The sequence below is a fragment of the Eleutherodactylus coqui genome, chromosome 4 (assembly GCF_035609145.1).
Source record: "Eleutherodactylus coqui strain aEleCoq1 chromosome 4, aEleCoq1.hap1, whole genome shotgun sequence".
NCBI classification, from domain to species: Eukaryota; Metazoa; Chordata; class Amphibia; order Anura; family Eleutherodactylidae; genus Eleutherodactylus; species Eleutherodactylus coqui.
The window spans coordinates 193,764,372-193,782,830 of NC_089840.1; the positions used below are offsets into that span (position 1 = coordinate 193,764,372).

General features: G+C 40.0%; 1 protein-coding gene across 1 annotated transcript in view; it reads right to left on the reverse strand.

Moving 5' to 3' along the window:
* The window catches only part of LOC136625914 (cGMP-dependent protein kinase 2-like), a 214,899-nt gene extending 197,144 nt beyond the window's left edge, over positions 1-17,755 (reverse strand). Inside the window, exon 1 of the mRNA XM_066600510.1 lies at positions 17,450-17,755. The gene's annotated coding sequence lies outside the window, so the exon portion shown is untranslated. The remainder of the gene's footprint in view (positions 1-17,449) is intronic.
* Positions 17,756-18,459: the final 704 nt, after the last annotated feature.

Here is an 18,459-nt window from a genome sequence, read left to right on the forward strand (position 1 = left end):
TAAGAGAAACCAATTAAACTTGTAGATATATCTTTTAACGGTCTGAAGAGGCATACATTTATATACATATGAAAAGGCACAGACATGGTGTGATTGATTTGCAGTTAGAAAAATACCAGAAAAGGATGAGCAGAGCAGTAAATACTTAATTAGTCCACTGTTCTAAGGACACAACATAGAACATATTAAAGTTATTATACTAAAACGAAATTTCAAATCTCAACATCACAGAAGAATTTAGGAGTACAAGTTTACAACCATCCTTGATACTCTCAAAAATCGAATGAACCTTGAAGGAAACTTTTTGCATCAGTGGAAAACATGAGAAATCTGGAGCAGAGATAACAAGCTGGCCCGGTGACCCCCTAACATCAATTTAGAGACCATAAAACCTTCACATCCCTCATCAGTGGACTAATTTTGTATTTACTGCTCTGCTCATCCTGTTCTGGTATTTTTCTAAGTGCAAATTAATCACACCATGTCTGTGCTTTTTCTTATGTATATAAATGTATGCCTCTTCGGATCTATTTCATTTAAGCCTTGTTCACATGAGCGTGGTTTTAGTGAAGTATAGGCACGTGAAAAAAGATCACGTCTAATATAACCAATAGTTTCCTATAGAAATGTTCACATGAAGGAATTTTAGACGCGTAAAAAGCTCACACCTAACAAAGATAGAACGTGTGTGCAATGCACGCATCTAAGCCCTGTGCTGAGAGAAAAGATAGGACCTGGTCTATCTTTGGTATGTGCTGCGCAGGAGTTTCCATAGACTCCTATGGGAGATGGATGACACGCACCACGCAGTTCCCGATCGCGTGAAAGGCAATTTCACTGCTAATTAAGCTTGAGATTTAATAGCTTGAAATCGCCTAATCATGTTATTTCTAATATACTGTAGCCGCGATCTTCTCACACATCTATACTGCACTAAAACCATGCTTGTGTGAACAAGCCCCAGCCTGAGGAAGGACCCTGCATAGGTTCCAAAGCTCGCTATAACATCATGTATTTTTATTAGCTATTTTAAGGTATCATATCTACAAGATTACTTGGTTTCTCTTCCTGGCCAACGCTGTACTAAACTTTTTTCATTTTTTCCGCTATACTGATATGTTACTGCAGAGGCTTTGTTCCTTTGCTTACAAGGAGGACACTAAGCTATTTCTCTTGGCTGCTCGGCAGTGAACAGAAGATCACTATGCAGAGACCTGTCTATGGGAAGAAAGACTGAGTACGTGCGTCCTGCAGCGAGCAGCTTATTAGATGGACATGCATACTGCTATACACCAAGTAGCTCCATACTGTGCAAGCAGATGTAAAAACGCTATGCTGGATAGTTTTTTAACATCTTGTAAATGTAAAACATTGTTTATTCTTCATGATCTGCTGAATACACTGAATATAGTATTTAATGGTGGGACAACTCCTGTAACTAAATAGGGCTGAGCTGTAATACCAGATGCATCCCATAAGCAAATATGGCACCATTTTTGGTAAGAGGCAAACCCATTTTTCTAGTCTTGGTGTATGTGGAGATGTTCATTTTCGGCTACAGCAAGGGAGTGTAGTTTGTGTGTTGTTTTTACCTAGAACCTGGAATTAAAGAGTTTTTGTGGCATTTTTGATGCAGTTTTTTAGTTTCAAAGATTTTATTAACGTTGGGAATAGGAAACATGTACAGCCCATGTATACCGCAGGCTTATATCCTCACAGGGGAGAGCCTCTGATGCGACTTCGGCCGTGTGGAATTTGTATTTATTTCATCTAATCTGTGTTTTGCTGTATATTGAAATGTAAAAAGTTGAAATAGTAAAAGAAATGTAAATGCTGCACTGTGATTGGTTGCTAGAGCTCAGCTTTCATTTCTTACACAGCTAGGGTAAAACAAAAGCTATGCTGTGATTGGTTGCTATTTGTTATACTGTTGAGGTAAAAAAAAAGGCTGTGTTGTGATTGGTTGCTATGGACAACACAGATTTCTTTTAAATCTCAATCCATGCTAATGTGTCTTTCGCTCAAGTTTTAATCCCGGGCAACGCTGGGTATCCCTGCTAGTTTATAATCACATACGTACGACAACAATGTTTCCCCTCACATGACTGCTTGTTTGGGGAGGCCTAGCTTGTGATGTGCACTCCCTTCCCCTCTGCTCCACCACACTTAATAATTGCATACATGCAGCAACAACGTCTGCCCTTACTTGTCTGCCCGTTTGTGCAGGCATAGCTTATAATATACACACCCTTCCCCTCCGGCTTGTCGCACAGTAGAAACCCATTTCTTAACTCAATAGACAGAGTGGTGGACCTCCACTGGGAAGCAATATGAATTTACTTACCATAGCTATGAATTCATTCACTTTGTGAGCCCTAAAATTAGTGTTAGGATATCAATCACCCAATAAAAAACTGTGGGGCCAATTTGAAGCTGTTTATCAGTTTTTATCCATTCTATCAGTTGCAACATGTGGTCTGGCGTGGGGTGTCATTGCCGATGTGGATTGCTCTTTGTCACGCTTTAGCATGGCACCCTTTATATGCTTTATCTATATGCAGGTGTAGCACTGGGTAGCCTCCCGATCTGTGTCCTACCACTATTTTGGTAAGTCTTAATGGCCATACTGTCCTGTGATTTGGGAATTTTCTCCCTTCTTCAGTGACATTTAGGTGGGGAGACAATATCATTAATTAAAGCCATTTAGGCTATTTGAAAAGAGAAAGAAAAAATGGTGGATAAACTTCTGCTGGGAGTGTGTAATGATTTGTTTCTCCTTTTTGAAGGAAAAATAAGGTGCTGCCAATCCACTTTTTGCCAGCATATGTAACGGGGTGCAATCATTTAACTTGTGGAAAAGTAAAATATGTCGACTAATGTCACAACTCTTTTAACCAAGAAGATCATTGAAGCAAGGAAATTAAAGATTCTTCCTTATTAATTTACTAAAAATATTGGTACATTTTGAGGACCTTCCTCATAAGTGGCTCGGTACAATGCTCCACTTATCAGCGCCGTCCTGCGAAGAGTATTCTCCTGACTGGCAACGGCAGCCATACCTCAGGATTGAAAGTGAATAATAAATGCTTGAGAAAGGTCACAATTGTGACCGAAACGTTGCAGGTTTTACCTTTGTTGGAGGAATAAAGATTGGAAAATTGTTTTGAAGACCCATCTGATGCTGCCTAGTCTTTGCTGCATATTTATACCTCAGGATTGAGGCTCAAGGGGGTGGCTCCCCATCTTGGTCACCAAGGCCTCAATATTGGCTGTTTTTATTACATTAAAAGAATTGGGTTAATTTCCTCATTTCAGTTATCTTCTTGGTTAAAAAAATCTGGGCTATTTGTGCAGCTTTGTAGTATTTGCTGTTGATGCAGTTTTTGAGGGACCCACAAGAGTGGATGCAAAAGAGAAAAGAAGTTTCAGTCATTTCTTTATACATTTCATTTCTATTTGGATGAACTCTTGAATTTGGTCCAATTGCTGCAGCCCCATCTCTCTTCTGATTGGTCAGAGTCACAGCAGTCAAACACCCACCAATCAAAAAGTGATATATATCCTTGCAATATGCCATTAAAGTAACTCCCTGGGCTTGAACGAACAAAGATAGCTGCACCACTTCTCTAGCAACCTGATGCACACTGTGCACTAGTATGCATTGTTAATGTAAGACACTAAACCTGCCTTGCTTGCTGCCCACATGAGACTTCTTCCCTTCTGTCATTACCACAGCAGTGTTAACACTGCAATTGATGCCTACTCCCTGCAACATTGGTTCTGGCAACAACTGCAGTATTTGCTGCGTGTATCCCAGCTTTACTGATAAAGAGGCTCTAGGCCTCTAAATTCATCTTATTGTTGGTTTTCTACATAAAAGTATATTCATTGGAAGGCTGCATCATGCACCAGGCTCTTTTTTCCCTAGTTGTCTCACATGAGTGGTGCTGGCCAGTCAGAGTAGCATGTAGATTAGTAGACTACCGATGTATACTAACTCACATCTGGTAAAGAAATGGTGTGGCCATCTTTGTTTATCCAAGACTAAAGGGTCACTTTAACCTGTATAAAGCTCATTTAAACTGAGATGTATTGTTTGCGATTTTTCATGCAATGCATATCAAAAAGGGAGGGCTTCTACTATGTTTTCTTAGCAATAGCTGCCCTTTATAGATAGAATTGGCGCAAAAGCATTATGGGATTCGGCCATCGTGCATTTGAGGATTCAGAGAGTCCAGTTCTCATATTCTGTTCTCATTGCTGCTCCTCAGTGCATGAGATTGAAGTTCCTGGACCCCAATGCAAAATTTGTAACAGAGCCTCAAACCTATTTTGTGCCATTCAAATTAGTGCTGTTTATGTATATGGCAGGGCAACTCTTGAATCTTCTCAGGCAGCAGGGCCAGGGTGCCACCACTACCTCTGCACCTCCTATACTTTAGCTATTCCCCTGAAGCTGGTAAAGCTAATGCAACAATGGATCATTAGTTTAATTGGAAAGTTGGGTCTCATGTGCAATGAAATATTTACTGACATATCCTACATAATGTTTAAAATGTTACATCAATCCAGATGAATTGCAAACATTATTCCCGTGAGTTTAAGTAAAACCAACGCAATTGTGCATTGAAAACATTCCTACTTGTGAGAGAATAACAAATATATTATGTGTAAGAGTGAATGGCTACAGGATATACAGCTGTGTTTACTCCTGCTCAAATATGAACATGAAAATATTCAGAATTAATGACATGCTAATTAGTCGTTTATTGCATTTATGTAAATTATTTTATAAATATTAAACAGTTAGCATAAGACAAATGTGCTCTAAGTGTTCATACGTCACATATCATTAGAAGGGTTTTCCCATTAGAAGTTTTTTTTTTAATATCGTTTTGCCCCCCCCCCCATTCATATAAAACTATATAACCATAATATACTCACCATGGCACCGGACAATCGCTTCGGTGGCCATGGCATCTGACAGGTTACGTCACCCAGTTAAAAGCTGTGGTGACATCCTGTAAACTTGTCCTGAGGGCTTCTAATGTAGAAACCTTGAAGGCAGGTTTACGGGATGTCACTAATGAAGTCCCTATCCGGTCTCCTATTGGCTGCAGTGGTGACGTGGGTAAACAACTCAAGCAGGCACAGTAAATAGATGGCCAGAGGACTTGAGCTGGGGGTGGGGGAGCAGCACGGAAGTAGGGAGGTGAGTATTATTGTTGTTTTTTTCTTATATATATCCTTGATTATACTGCCACACTTGCACAAATGTATGTTAAAATTGAAAAAAAAAAAACCTTTAATGCGTTATATTGTCTGTACAAGCCCCCTCCTATAAATGATAAGAATATTAGAAGCGACCAAGGAGTTTCAGGATCATAGTAAATGTATTAGGTGGCAGACTGAATGTATTTATAGAGTTCACAGAACTGAGAGACGACTTCTAATATGCTTTATCATTGAAAGTAGGGGGTATATTATGTCTTATAATCTATTTATATATAAAGATGATAGCCCTCACTGACTCACTGACTGACTCACTGATTACACTGACTGACTGACTGACTGACTCGCTGACTGACTGATTCACTTACTCACTGACTCGCCACTAATTCTCCAACTTCCCGATGTTGTAGAAACATAAATTTGGCACAAGCATAGATTATGTCCAAAATAGGAAAAGTAAAGGGTCCCAACTTGATTATTCAATTCTAAGAGAAAAAGAATTAGCGTCCAAATTTTACATACGTAATCTAATTCTCTCACTTCCCGATGTCATAGAAAGATGAAATTTGGCACGAGCATTGATTATGTCATAAATAGGAAAAGCTAATGGGTCCCAACTCGATTATTCAATTCTAAGCGCAAAAGAATTAGCGTCCAAATTTTACATACGTAATCTAATTCACTTCCCGATGTCATAGAAAGATTAAATTTGGCACGAGCATTGATTATGTCATAAATAGGAAAAGCTAATGGGTCCCAACTCGATTATTCAATTCTAAGCGCAAAAAAATTAGCGTCCAAATTTTACGTACGTAATCTAATTCTCAAACTTCCCAAAGTCGTACAAACATGAAATTTGGTATGAGCATTGATTATGTCATGAATAGAAAAGCTGATGGGTCCCAACTCGATTATTCAATTTTAAGCGCAAAAGAATTAGCGTCCAAATTTTACATACAGAATCTAATTCTCTCATTTCCCGATGTCATAGAAGCATGAAATTTGGCATGAGCATTGATTATGTCATAAATAGGAAAAGCTAATGGGTCCCAACTCGATTATTCAATTCTAGTGCAAAAGAATTAGTGTCCAAATTTTACGTACGTAATCTAATTCTCAAACTTCCCAAAGTCGTAGAAACATGAAATTTGGTACGAGCATTGATTATGTCATGAATAGAAAAGCTGATGGGTCCCAACTCGATTATTCAATTCTAAGCGCAAAAGAATTAGCGTCCAAATTTTACATACAGAATCTAATTCTCTCACTTCCCGATGTCATAGAAGCATGAAATTTGGCATGAGCATTGATTATGTCATAAATAGAAAAAGCTAATGGGTCCCCACTCGATTATTCAATTCGAAGCGCAAAAGAATTAGCATCCAAATGTTATTTACGTAATCTAATTATCTCACTTCCCGATGTCGTAGAAACATGGAATTTGCTACGAGCATTGATTATGTCATAAATAGGAAAAGCTGATGGGTCCCAACTCGATTATTCAATTCTAGTGCAAAAGAATTAGCGTCCACATTTTACGGACAGAATCTAATTCTCCAACTTCCCGATGTCATAGAAACATAAAATTTGGCACGGCATTGATTATGTCATAAATAGAAAAAGTTAATGGGTCCCAACTCGATTATTCAATACTAAGCACAAAAGAATTAGCGTCCAAATTTTAGATACATAATCTAATTCTCTCACTTCCTGATGTCGTAGAAACATGAAATTTGGCACGGGCATTGATTATGTCATAAATAGGAAAAGTTAATGGGTCCCAACTCAATTATTCAATTCTAAGCACGGAAAAATTAGCGTCCAAATTTTACGTACGGAATCTAATTCTCTCACTTCCCGTTGCCATAGAACTTTGAAATTTGGCACGGGCATTGAGTATGTCATAAATAGGAAAAGCTAATGGGTCCCAACTCGATTATTCAATACTACGCACAAAAGAATTAGCGTCCAAATTTTACGTACAGAATCTAATTCTCTCACTTCCCTGTGTCCTAGAAACTTGAAATTTGGCACAGGCATTGATTATGTCATAAATAGGAAAAGTTAATGGGTCCCAACTCGATTATTCAATTCTAAGCGCAAAAGAATTAGCATCCAAATTTTACGTATGGAATCTAATTCTCTCACTTCCCGATGTCATAGAAATTTGAAATTTGGCACGAGCATTGATTATGTCATAAATAGGAAAAGTTAATGAGTCCCAACTTGATTATTCAATTCTATGCGCAAAAGAATTAGCATCCAAATTTTACGTATGTAATCTAATTCTCTCTCTTCCTGATGTAATTTTATATAAAGAAAATGTCGTATGGTTATCTCCACATGGTGTTTCCTGGGTAACGCAAAGAACCATGTAAAATGGTGAACATATTTTTTTCCTCGGTATCTCTAAAGTAACCACGACTTCATAAGATTTTCCGTGTGAACACCTGATAAACACCAGTACCAAATTAACTCGGGTGAAGCCGGGTATATCAGCTAGTCTATTTATATAAAGGTGAAAGACTTCATTGACTGACTGACTGACTCACCACTAATTCTCTATTTTCCCGGTATCGTACAAACATGAAATTTGGCAAGAGCATTATTTAGGTCATAAATAGGAAAAGTAAAAGGGTCACAACTAGAAAATTCAAAACTATTTGCAAAAGTAAGTGCACCCCTGTGTAATGTACCTAATCTAATTTTCTAACTTCCCTGTGTCGTACCAACTTAGCATTTGGCATTACCATTCTATAGGTCCTAGATAGGAAAAGTAACGTGGTCACAACTCAATTATATAATGCTAATGGCAAAAGTAAGTGCACCCTAATATAATGTACCTAATCTAATTCTCTAACTTCCTGATGTTGTACAAACATGAAATTTGGCAAGAGTATTCTTTAGCTAATAGATAGAAAAAGCAAAGGAGTCACAACTTGATTACTCAATGCCAAGTGCAAAAGTATTAGCACCCTTGTGTAATGTACCTAATCTAATTCTCTTACTTCCCGGTGTCGTACAATCATGAAATTTGACGGGGTCATTCTTTAAGTCCTAAATAAGAAAAGTAAAGGGATCACAACTCGATTATATAATGCTAAGTGCAAAAGTAAGTGCACCCCTATGTAGTATACCTAATCTAATTCTCTAACTTACTGGTGTCATGCAAACATAAAACTTGCAAGAGCATTTTTTAGGTACTAAATAGTAAATATAAAGGGGTCACAAGGAGATTATTTCATGCTAAATGCTAAAGTAAGTGCAGCCCTATGAAATGTACCTAATCTAATTCTCTAACATTCTGATGTTGTACAAACATCAAATTTGGCACATCCACTGTTTAGGTCCTAAGAAAAGTAAGGGGGTCACAACTCGATTATTCAAGGCTAATTGCAAAAGTAAGTGCACCCCTGTATAATGTACCTAACCTAATTCTCTAACTTCCTGATGGTGTACAAACATGACATTTTGCAGGTCACAACTCGATTATTCAATGCTAATTACAAAAGTTAGTGCACCCCTATGTAAGGTACCTAATCTAATCCTCTAACTTCCCGGTGTCATATAAACTTGACATTTGGCACGACTATTCTTTAGGTCCTACATAGGAAAAGTAGTGGGATCTCAACTTGATTATTCAATACTAAGTGCAAAAGTAAGTGCACCCCTATGTAATGTACCTAGTCTAATTCTCTAACTCCCCGTTGTCATACAGACATGAAATTTGGCATGACCATTCTTTAGGTCCTAAATAGGAAAAGTAAGGAGGTCACAGTTCGATTATTTAATGCCAAGTGCAAAAGTATTTGCACACTTGTGTAATGTACCTAATCTGATTCTCTAACTTCCTGATGTTTTACAACCATGGAATTTGGAAGGAGCATTCTTTAGGTACTAAATAGTAAAAGTAAAGGGGTCAAAGCCTCGAAAATTCAATGCTAAGTGCAAAAGTAAGTGCACGCCTATGTAATGTACCTAATCTAATTCTCTAACTTACTGGTGTCATACAAGCATGAAATTTGCAGGAGCATGTTTTAGGTACTAAATAGTAAAAATAAAGGGGTCACAAGTCAATTATTCAATGCTAAATGCAACCCTGCTAACTGCCATCAACCACCCCCTGCTGTTATACTGATTCAGTCATCACAGGGCTAAATATCTGACCATTCTCTATGTGTATAGCATCCCTCACACTCCACCTCGCCATACTGTGCACTTCTCCAGCCCCTTTACCTTCTGTATCACCCCATTATTTGTAGTATGTAAGCTCGTTGGAGCCGCTCACCCTACTGTTTCCATCAATTGGTTACTATGTAACCGTGGTTTTGCTTTTATTCTCCTTCTTGTTAGTGCTGCGGAATATGTTGGCGCTATATAAATAAAGATTATTAACTGCAACATGTAAGCAGCTGATAGGGGGAAAGTGGCTCTTTCTGTCACCCATTGGCACCTTGCAATGTGATAGCAAGGCACCAATGGGTTCGTATGGCAGGTGGAAGCCTGACAAAGGCCTCCATGTCTGCCATGTAATTCAGCCAGTAGGCCCCGCGTCCTGTGCAGCATAATAGGCATCTGTCATAGGCTTAATAGAATGCAAGTAATGCAATGTACTACCCTAGTGCATCTTCAAGTACCCTTGAGAACTAAAAAAAATATTGTCAATAAAAGTTCAATAAAGTTTCGTAAAAAAATCCAGTTTAAAAAAAAGTATTTTTCTCCACAAAAACTTGTTTTAAATAGAAAAATACAAAAAAAAATGTTCAAAGAAGCAACACATAAAAAGGTATTATTTGTAACTAACCAGACTATGAAAATATTTTTTATTTTTTTGTCGTGCCAGAATTTTTTAAGTACTATAAATAATTTAAAAAACTAATGCCAGAATTACTATTTTTCTTTTGTTTGTCTCCTAAAAAACGTAATAGAAAGCAATCCAAAAGTCACATGTACCTCAAAATAGTAACAAAAAAACTACAATTTTTTCCCACAAAATGAATCTGGGCATAAAACATGTTTCATATATCACACCACTATTTAATTAAACAATCCTGGTGCTCGGTTGTTTCTGTAACTCCTTTTTGAAGTGAATAGAGAGAACATGGCTACCTCTCCATTCCTCCTGAATGCACTTACCATCTCACCAGGCGGGATGGAGGTCAGGTGACCCCTATTCTGTACACTGGTACAGGTCCAAATGTTTCTTCGAGGGATATATAGCTTGAAAAGCAAAGTGCTGAATAGGTGATCACAGGTAGGTAAAGGTAAAGTCCCCTGGTGCAAGCACCGAGTCATGGCTGACTCCTAGGGTGACGTCACATTGTGACATTTTCTCGGCAGACTGTTTGTGGGGTGGTTTGCCATTGCCGTTCTCAGTCATCTTTAACCCCCACCAAGCTGGGTACTTATTGTACCGACCTCTGAAGGATGGAAGGCTGAGTCAGCCTTGAGCCAGCTACCTGAACCAAGCAGGAATTGAACCCACAACCTTCAGGTCGTGAGTGAGAGCTTAGGACTGCCCTACAGTATCTACGTATATACGGTAACACAATAGAAGTCCACAGAAGTCACACGCATACAGTTCCACTATAAAGTTGTTAATGTCCAGCCTAATACTTTGGCTTAGTGGTTAGCACTGTTGCCTTGCAGCACTGGGTTCAACTCCCACCAGTCACTTCATGGGCCTCATAGCAGCTGCATAGGCTTGCTCTAATATATTCATGTCAGTTACTAAGCATGTCAATGCCCACATCATGTTCTGTAGATGCAGATGAATCGTTAGCAAAACTGGCACATTGTGAAAACTTGATTTACTGATCAGCATTGTAATGTCTGCTTCTGTCTAGTTCACACAGGGCAGATTTGCCGTGGAATATCCATGCGAACCCTCCGCATGGAAATTCCGCTGCATTTACAGTTGCAGGAAAGTAGACGAGATTTTGAAAATCTCATCCACATGTTGCGGAAATAACCCATGCGGAATCTGACATGCGGTGTAGAATTCAAATCTGCGACGTGTCAATTTTGTCACCGTTTCCGCTGCAGAATTCACCCCCTCTCAATGTAGGGGTGAATTCTGTACATGAATTTGCGCCGAAATCCACTTCAAAACCCGCACCAAATGGTGTGGGTTTAGAGGTAGGCATTTTGCAGCTACTCTGCAGCGGAATGTTCGCTGTGGCCATGCCACTGGAAATCAGCCCCGTGTGAGCGCAGCCTCATAGTTATCAATGCATTCAATGTCATGTTAAAGAATCCAAAGAGCATACTAACATTAGTTTAAGGCCTTAAATAGATGGATGCGTGTGCTAATATGCTTGCCGGTACGGAGCGTATTAGCGCATGAACCAGTCCAATTTTTTTTTTATCATTCAAATTTTGCGCTATTGCATGCTGGTAAAAAAAGTGAGAAGATAGGTCCTGGTCTATATTTATTGCTCATAGAAGTACTACGTGCGAGAAAGATAGGGCATGTTCTATCTTTTGGTGCGCATAGTATTAAGGCATGAGAATACCGATAGTGAAAATGAAACAATTAAATTCAATGGTTTTGTTTCGTCCCGTTTTGTGGCTCTGATTCTAATCGCCACAAAACGGGGCAAAATCACGGTCATCTGAAGAAGCCCTAAGGCTAATTCCATTCTCACTGCAGTGGCCAGAATTAGTATTGCAGGTCTAGCTTGTAGTGTAGTGAATGAGAACTTGGCCTGCAATACCAAGCCTGGCCACTGCAGTGGGAACGGAGATGTGTGCTTCTTGCTGAAATCAGCTCAGTGCATGATCACACTAGCACAACAAACAGCTGAACGGTGAGTTCCAGGGTGGGAGATCCGCACCAATCTATTATATCTGACATAACCTTTACGGTTTTGTTTCCATTTGAAAAGAAGCCATTGCATTGTGACTTCCCAACAGATAAAAGCTGATTGTAGGGGGTTACAGTAATGAAATTCTCCCATGATCAGATAGTGAACACTGCATTGTGGAATTACTCTCATCAGATAAGGTTTTTTCGTTTTTTCCCCCAGTTTAGGTTTTTCTGTCATTGACCCTCCCCCCCTGTATATTAGTAGATAACAGAGCAATTAACCTGTTAAGGCGGTTTCAGATGACTGTCTATCGAATTGCATACCTTCAGCACAACGTATTTGCGCAGTGAGTGAGGTTTGATAAGGGTTTCTGGACATGACCGTATGCGAGAACATGACATGATTGTGCTGTGAATGGAGCGCTACCATATGTTCTCATGAGTGTACCCTCAGTGCTTACTGTACTTTTTGTGCAGCTGGGTCCATTCACATCGGCGTGGGACACACCAGCACTATTTTTGAACTGGCTGAGTAGCCTAATTAGTCCCTGGTGTTAATCAATAACACAGCAAAATCACACATTTATGTGCGCGATTTAGTGCGGGCGGGGTGAGCGTTTCCTCACCCCGACAGACTACTATGGTGCCTTTGCTATCCACAAAATAGAGCATGTCATGTATTTTTTCCCTTGACGGAAATGCAATCAATGAGTTCTATTGCCAGCCGTTTGCGCAAGCTAATTTTTGCATGCAAAAAAGTGTGAAAAATCGCCTGTGTGAAGGCGCCCTAGGTAGATTTGTGATGCATAGTAGTGTATCCATCTCACACGCACATGCGACACACCCCTTCTGTGATTTAAAAGGTTATTTAGCCTAATAAGGTCCAGATGTGTTCTTTTTCCCATGGAATTGCGCAGTGGATTGCACTACTGCATGGGTATTGGATGCACTTGCGCACTTCTAACATAGATGTCTATGGGAATCTTGATGCGCAAATACACAGGAAAATAGAGCAGGTCCTCTTTATTTGTGCGCTCAGAACACGTTTATGAAATCAATGGGTTCTATGTTTTGCGCCACAACGCATGCAAATACATCTGAAACCACCCTTACTGTCAAATGATTTTTTCAGAGAATCCCTCATTATAAATAACATTCTTGTCACATTTCGTCCCTTTTGATAACGACTAGAGATGAGCGAACGTGCTCATTTAGGACAATTACTCGATCGAGCATCACTTTTTTCGAGTAACTGCCTACTCGGGTGAAAAGATTCGGGGGGCGCCAGCAGGCAGGGGGCGGCGGGATGGAGCGGGGGTTAGCAGGGGGGAACAGGGGTAGCTCTCTCTCTCTTCTCCTCCCCACTCCCAGCGCAACCCCCCACTCACCCCCGGCGCCCCCCCCCCAAATCTTTTCACCCAATTAGGCAGTTACTTGAAAAAAGCGATGCTTGATCGAGTAATTGCTCTAAACGAGCACGTTCGCTCATCTCTAATAAGGACAAATAGATTGTTTTATGCTTTCATAACCAGATTAATGTCAAGAAGTCCATGAAGCGATTATTTCTGCGTCAAACTGCACTACATTTTTTCTACTGTAAAACCCCTCGCCCCACGGCCACCAGGGATATCTTTCTCAATTTTTAAGACTCTAGACTTAAACTATATGGCTGTTTTTGCAGCATGCCTGTGTGACGTTCCAGGTAGAATGATACTGCGTAAGCCATGAAATGGTTTGAGGTTAGCAATAGTGCCCGGTGAGTATGCCGATCTTTACTGCCAGTAATTGCTTTTCCACCTATACAGTCATTGTCTCTGTTATCTTTCACTGATTTCTATTTTCAAAGTAACTTTGTAACTAGAGATGAGCGAGCACCAAAATGTTTGGGTGCTCGTTGCTCAAGTCGAGCTTTTCATAATGCTGGAGAGCTCGTTTCAAGTAACGAACCCCATTGAAGTCAATGGGAGACTCGAGCATTTTTCAAGGTGACTCATGCTCCGCATAGGGGAGGGTGTGTGAATCACCTGAAAACATCAGAAAGTCATGAAAACACCACAGAAACAGATAGGGAACAGCAGGGGCAGCTGCTAATCGTAACATAATATAGTAACATAGTATGTAAGGCTGAGAAAAAAGACCTCTGTCCATCCATTTCAGCCTATTACTACCACCCCAATGTTGATCCAGACGAAGGCAAAAAAAACCCCAATGAGGTAGAAACCAATTTTCCCCATTTAAGGGAAAAAATTTGTTCCCGACTCCAATCTGGCAATCAGAATAATCCCCGGATCACCGACCCTTCTGGAGTAATCAGTGATATAATATGTAATATTGTATCGCTGAAGAAAGCATCAAGGCCTTTCTTATACTCTTTATTCAGTTTGCCCTCACCACGTCCTCAGGCAGAGAGCTCCATAGTCTGACTACTCTAGTATTTTCTGAGAATACAGGCATTATAGATTTGCAAGTTTATCCTCTAACTCTAGTTTTCTTGGGAAGGTTGCAATTCCTGTGACCATCTCCTGCCATCCTCCGCTGTATGACGTATCCATTTTAAAGAAAGCGTTTTCAGGTGATCAGATGTATGTGCTATGGTATAATCCATCTATGGCACCTTTGACGTGGGGCGGAATAGGCTGCATGACGCACCAGAAGCTGCAGTAAATTTCACACCAAAATCCGCAGGTTACCTGCAGATTTTGACGCGGAATTAAAAATGGCTTAACACCTGCCTCCAATTCCACATTGAAATTTGCAGTTAGACGTGCGGTTTTTGTTGAGGAATTCCACAGCTGCAAGTTTGGCTGTGTCCCGCGGCATAATACTGTCCCATATGAAAGGTTGCTAATGGTTATCTCCATCAGACAAATCCATGCATATCAATATAATAAACTGATCTAACAGGAGGTTGTAAACTTTGGTCTACACTTTGATGGCAAAAACACATGGGCTTATCCGCTAATACACTTGCTGCTATGGAGTTTGTTTTTTTTTGACTATTCAAACTCCGGGCTAGTGCGTGCGAATTTGGAAAAACAAGCCAGAAGATAGTTTTTCTACATGCGAGAAAGATACGACAGGTCCTATCTTTTCTTGTACATAGTATTAACGCCCAAGAATCCCAATAGCGAAAATGAAACCATTGAAATCAATGGTTTCGTTTTGTCCCGTTTGGCGGCCGTGATTTTGATGTGCGCATAACAGGACTAAAACATGCCTATCTTTCTAAGCCCTAACAGTCACTTTGACAACAAAAACTATACAAATTCTTTACCTGAAGCAATGAGTTGTCACATTTTCCATTGCAGATAAGAATGGAAATACACTTCTGCTATTGAATCTCCTTGTACTGCAAAGAGTGGTTGGCTAAATGTTTCAATGTAGTTAAAGGGATATTCGCCTCTGAATCTTGCATGGCATACCATAACAGTCTCTTAGATATGAGTCCCACTTTTAGGACCCGCATCTAAACCTCCAAATGCCCCTGTCCGGGATGAATGCAGTGGTTAGGATTGGTCGGACCTTACTGAAACAGTTGAGCAGGCTTCGTTATGCTGTTTCCATAACTTCCATAGAAGTCAATGGAATTTACAGGAACTAGATAGCACAGCAAACTACACTGTTTCTGCAGCTCCTGAGATATGGAAACAGTGTAGCTTCACCACCGTCAGGCACCACATTCAGCTGGGCCAGGAACAAAGAAGGCCAGAACTAAAAATTGTTATCAGATGTGGGACCCGCATCAATCAAACTTTCATGGCATACTTAGTAGCATAAAGTAAGTTAAAGAGCTCTAAGAGCACATCATTGTAAATGCTGTTAAGTATTCCCTACACCAAATATATGTTCCTCCTGTACCTTTATAACAAGCTGGCAGGGCATTTACCCTGGACAAGGGGCAACAATAAGACACCATGCCGTTGCCAACGTACTTAGATAAAGGGTCAAGACAGCAAACTGAGTCTTTGCATAAAGTGAAGGAAGCCTAGCTATAATTCCAACTCACACCTGTAACTGCCCTCCCTAATAGGTGAACTTAAGAGGGCACCATGCCACATTGGCCAAAGAGGTAATTTTAGGGTATGTTCAGATGTGCGTTGGATCCTCTGTTAATTTGTGATTGGAAAAATAGCACTGCATGCAGATGGACATAGTGGACACCTCTGCAGAACCCTTTATAAGTCATTGGGTCTGCTGGGCACCACTGGTATCTGTTGTGCGCCGGATTTGGTACTGCGTTGCATTTTTCATTTTGTAATGGAAGCATGATGCAGATGTGAACAGAACCTTAATCAGTTGGACATGTCCCAAAAGGCAAAAAGATAGGGGAACATGAACAGTGAGTCGAAAAGCGATGGATCTTCATGTCTCGCATTGGAGAAGGGGGTGTGATTACAAGAGTCACTTCCAGGATGGTGCTTAGTTTTTGCTATGTATGGACATGCAGTTTCTTGTATTTCTGCTCATTTATGTCTATTGTTGGAACCAATTTTGGGCATTCACAGCACTTTTATAAATGCTCAGCAAACACCTAATTTGCATAGTACAGAATTAGACTTCAACCTGCATTAGTAGTGTTCCGTAGTCATTGGGCATTATTCATTTGCGATATTCAGTAGAGTTTTATTACATAGGCTTAAAGTACTACATGGTATTGTGCTGTACAATTACATGATTATTTTTAGTGTTAATGTTTAGACAATGTAATTTCCTGTATTATTTGTAAACTTTTCGCAACACTGTTTATTAAAATGTAAATAATTAATAACAAGCTTTATCTACAACAGAAACCACTTACCATGACACAGAGCAGAGACCTGCTACTGGAAATGCAGATACAGACCCAACATTAATCATGCCCTGGCTGCTTTAAACTCTTCCACAACACCATAAAGAAATACTAGGATACATAGCATACAGGATTGGAATGCACGTATGGCTTTCCTGTATAAGTCAACAATTTCCAAAAAATATTCTGTCACTTTAAATCGCTTTTTTTTTTTTTACTGAAACAGAACGTCATGTAATAAAAAGCAAAAACTGCCATATCAATTCCTGTAAAGCAAAGCAAGATCACTCATGACCTTATTGTGCACAGACATAAACATAGAGGTGTCAGCTTTTTTAGATGGAGGGTGCATACCCAGCAAAGACATTGTCACTCTCAACAAAATGAATGGAGGAAGCCAAAGCAGCAGCACAGGCGTGCGTGTGTAATCACTTGTCACACATGAAAAGAGATGTGCACTGCTGCCTGCCTGGATCATTGTGTCACAGAGGAAAGGATGTTGCAAGTTGCTGTAGTCAATGCAGATGGACCAAAAACAAGACATTATATCAAACTGCACTGGAAGTTTGCAAGCCAGATGAACTACAGGATGAACCTTACAGTCTACATGGCCAACCCACCTTTTAGACTCCTTGAACCAGATGTAAATCCAACCTAGTGACAGGTGCAAGGGTCACGGTATGGAGCCTTGCTAGAAGGAAGCCCCCTTTGGTGCTGATGTTTATGGCTGCAGGTCCCTCTCAGGATATTGCACTGAATGGACATTCCCTGTCTGTTTTACATCTTTGCTTTCAGGGTAAATCCACCTTGACGGGCATTTCTTTTGTCACCTCTGGGTAGCAGGCAAGGAAGCAGCAAGGGAAAGGCCACAAATGCTGTTTTAATCCGTAGCATTTTCTCTCTACCTCTGTAGACAAGTGTAGTTACTATCAGGGCTTCCTGCAACTGGAGAGGCTTTACAGCAGCTGTGATAATATGGAAAGCAGAAGGGGTGTATGGGATGGGGATCAGAGACTGTGAGTGCCATCTGCAGGAAAACATGAGGCAGCAGAAGACACGTAACCCTTTTATGGTGCCCGCAATGCTCCTGCAGAAAGGGTTAAACCTTTATCACACAGTGTATTGTACATGCTACATTACCATAATATGTGTTATAGGGAAACGGGTCTTAAAAAGTAAATTGTAACTGAAGGGATTGGTCATGTGCAGGGAAGGAATTGTTTTATTTAACTATAGCTCGTACTATGAGTAGAATTGGTAAATATTACAACAAGCACCTGGATGCCAGGGAAAGAAGTGGTTAATATTTAAGGTGCATTCCTCTAGATTTAGATACAGTAAAGAAAATTTTGAGTTAAGATTCTATGTCTGCTGTTTAGAAACATTTACAACTCAATGCGTCATATGGAGTTATCACTTCTAAACTCCTTCCTTTCCTTATGCCATATCTCCATCATGTAGTATTGTGATAGTGTAGTTACATCTCCTCCCAATACTCTACTGACAGTGTAGTTACATCTCCTCCAGGTAGTCTGCTAACAGTGTAGTTACATCACCTCCCTGTAGTCTGCTGACAGTATAGTTACATCTCCTCCCTGTAGTCTATGGACAGTGTAGTTATATCTCCGTC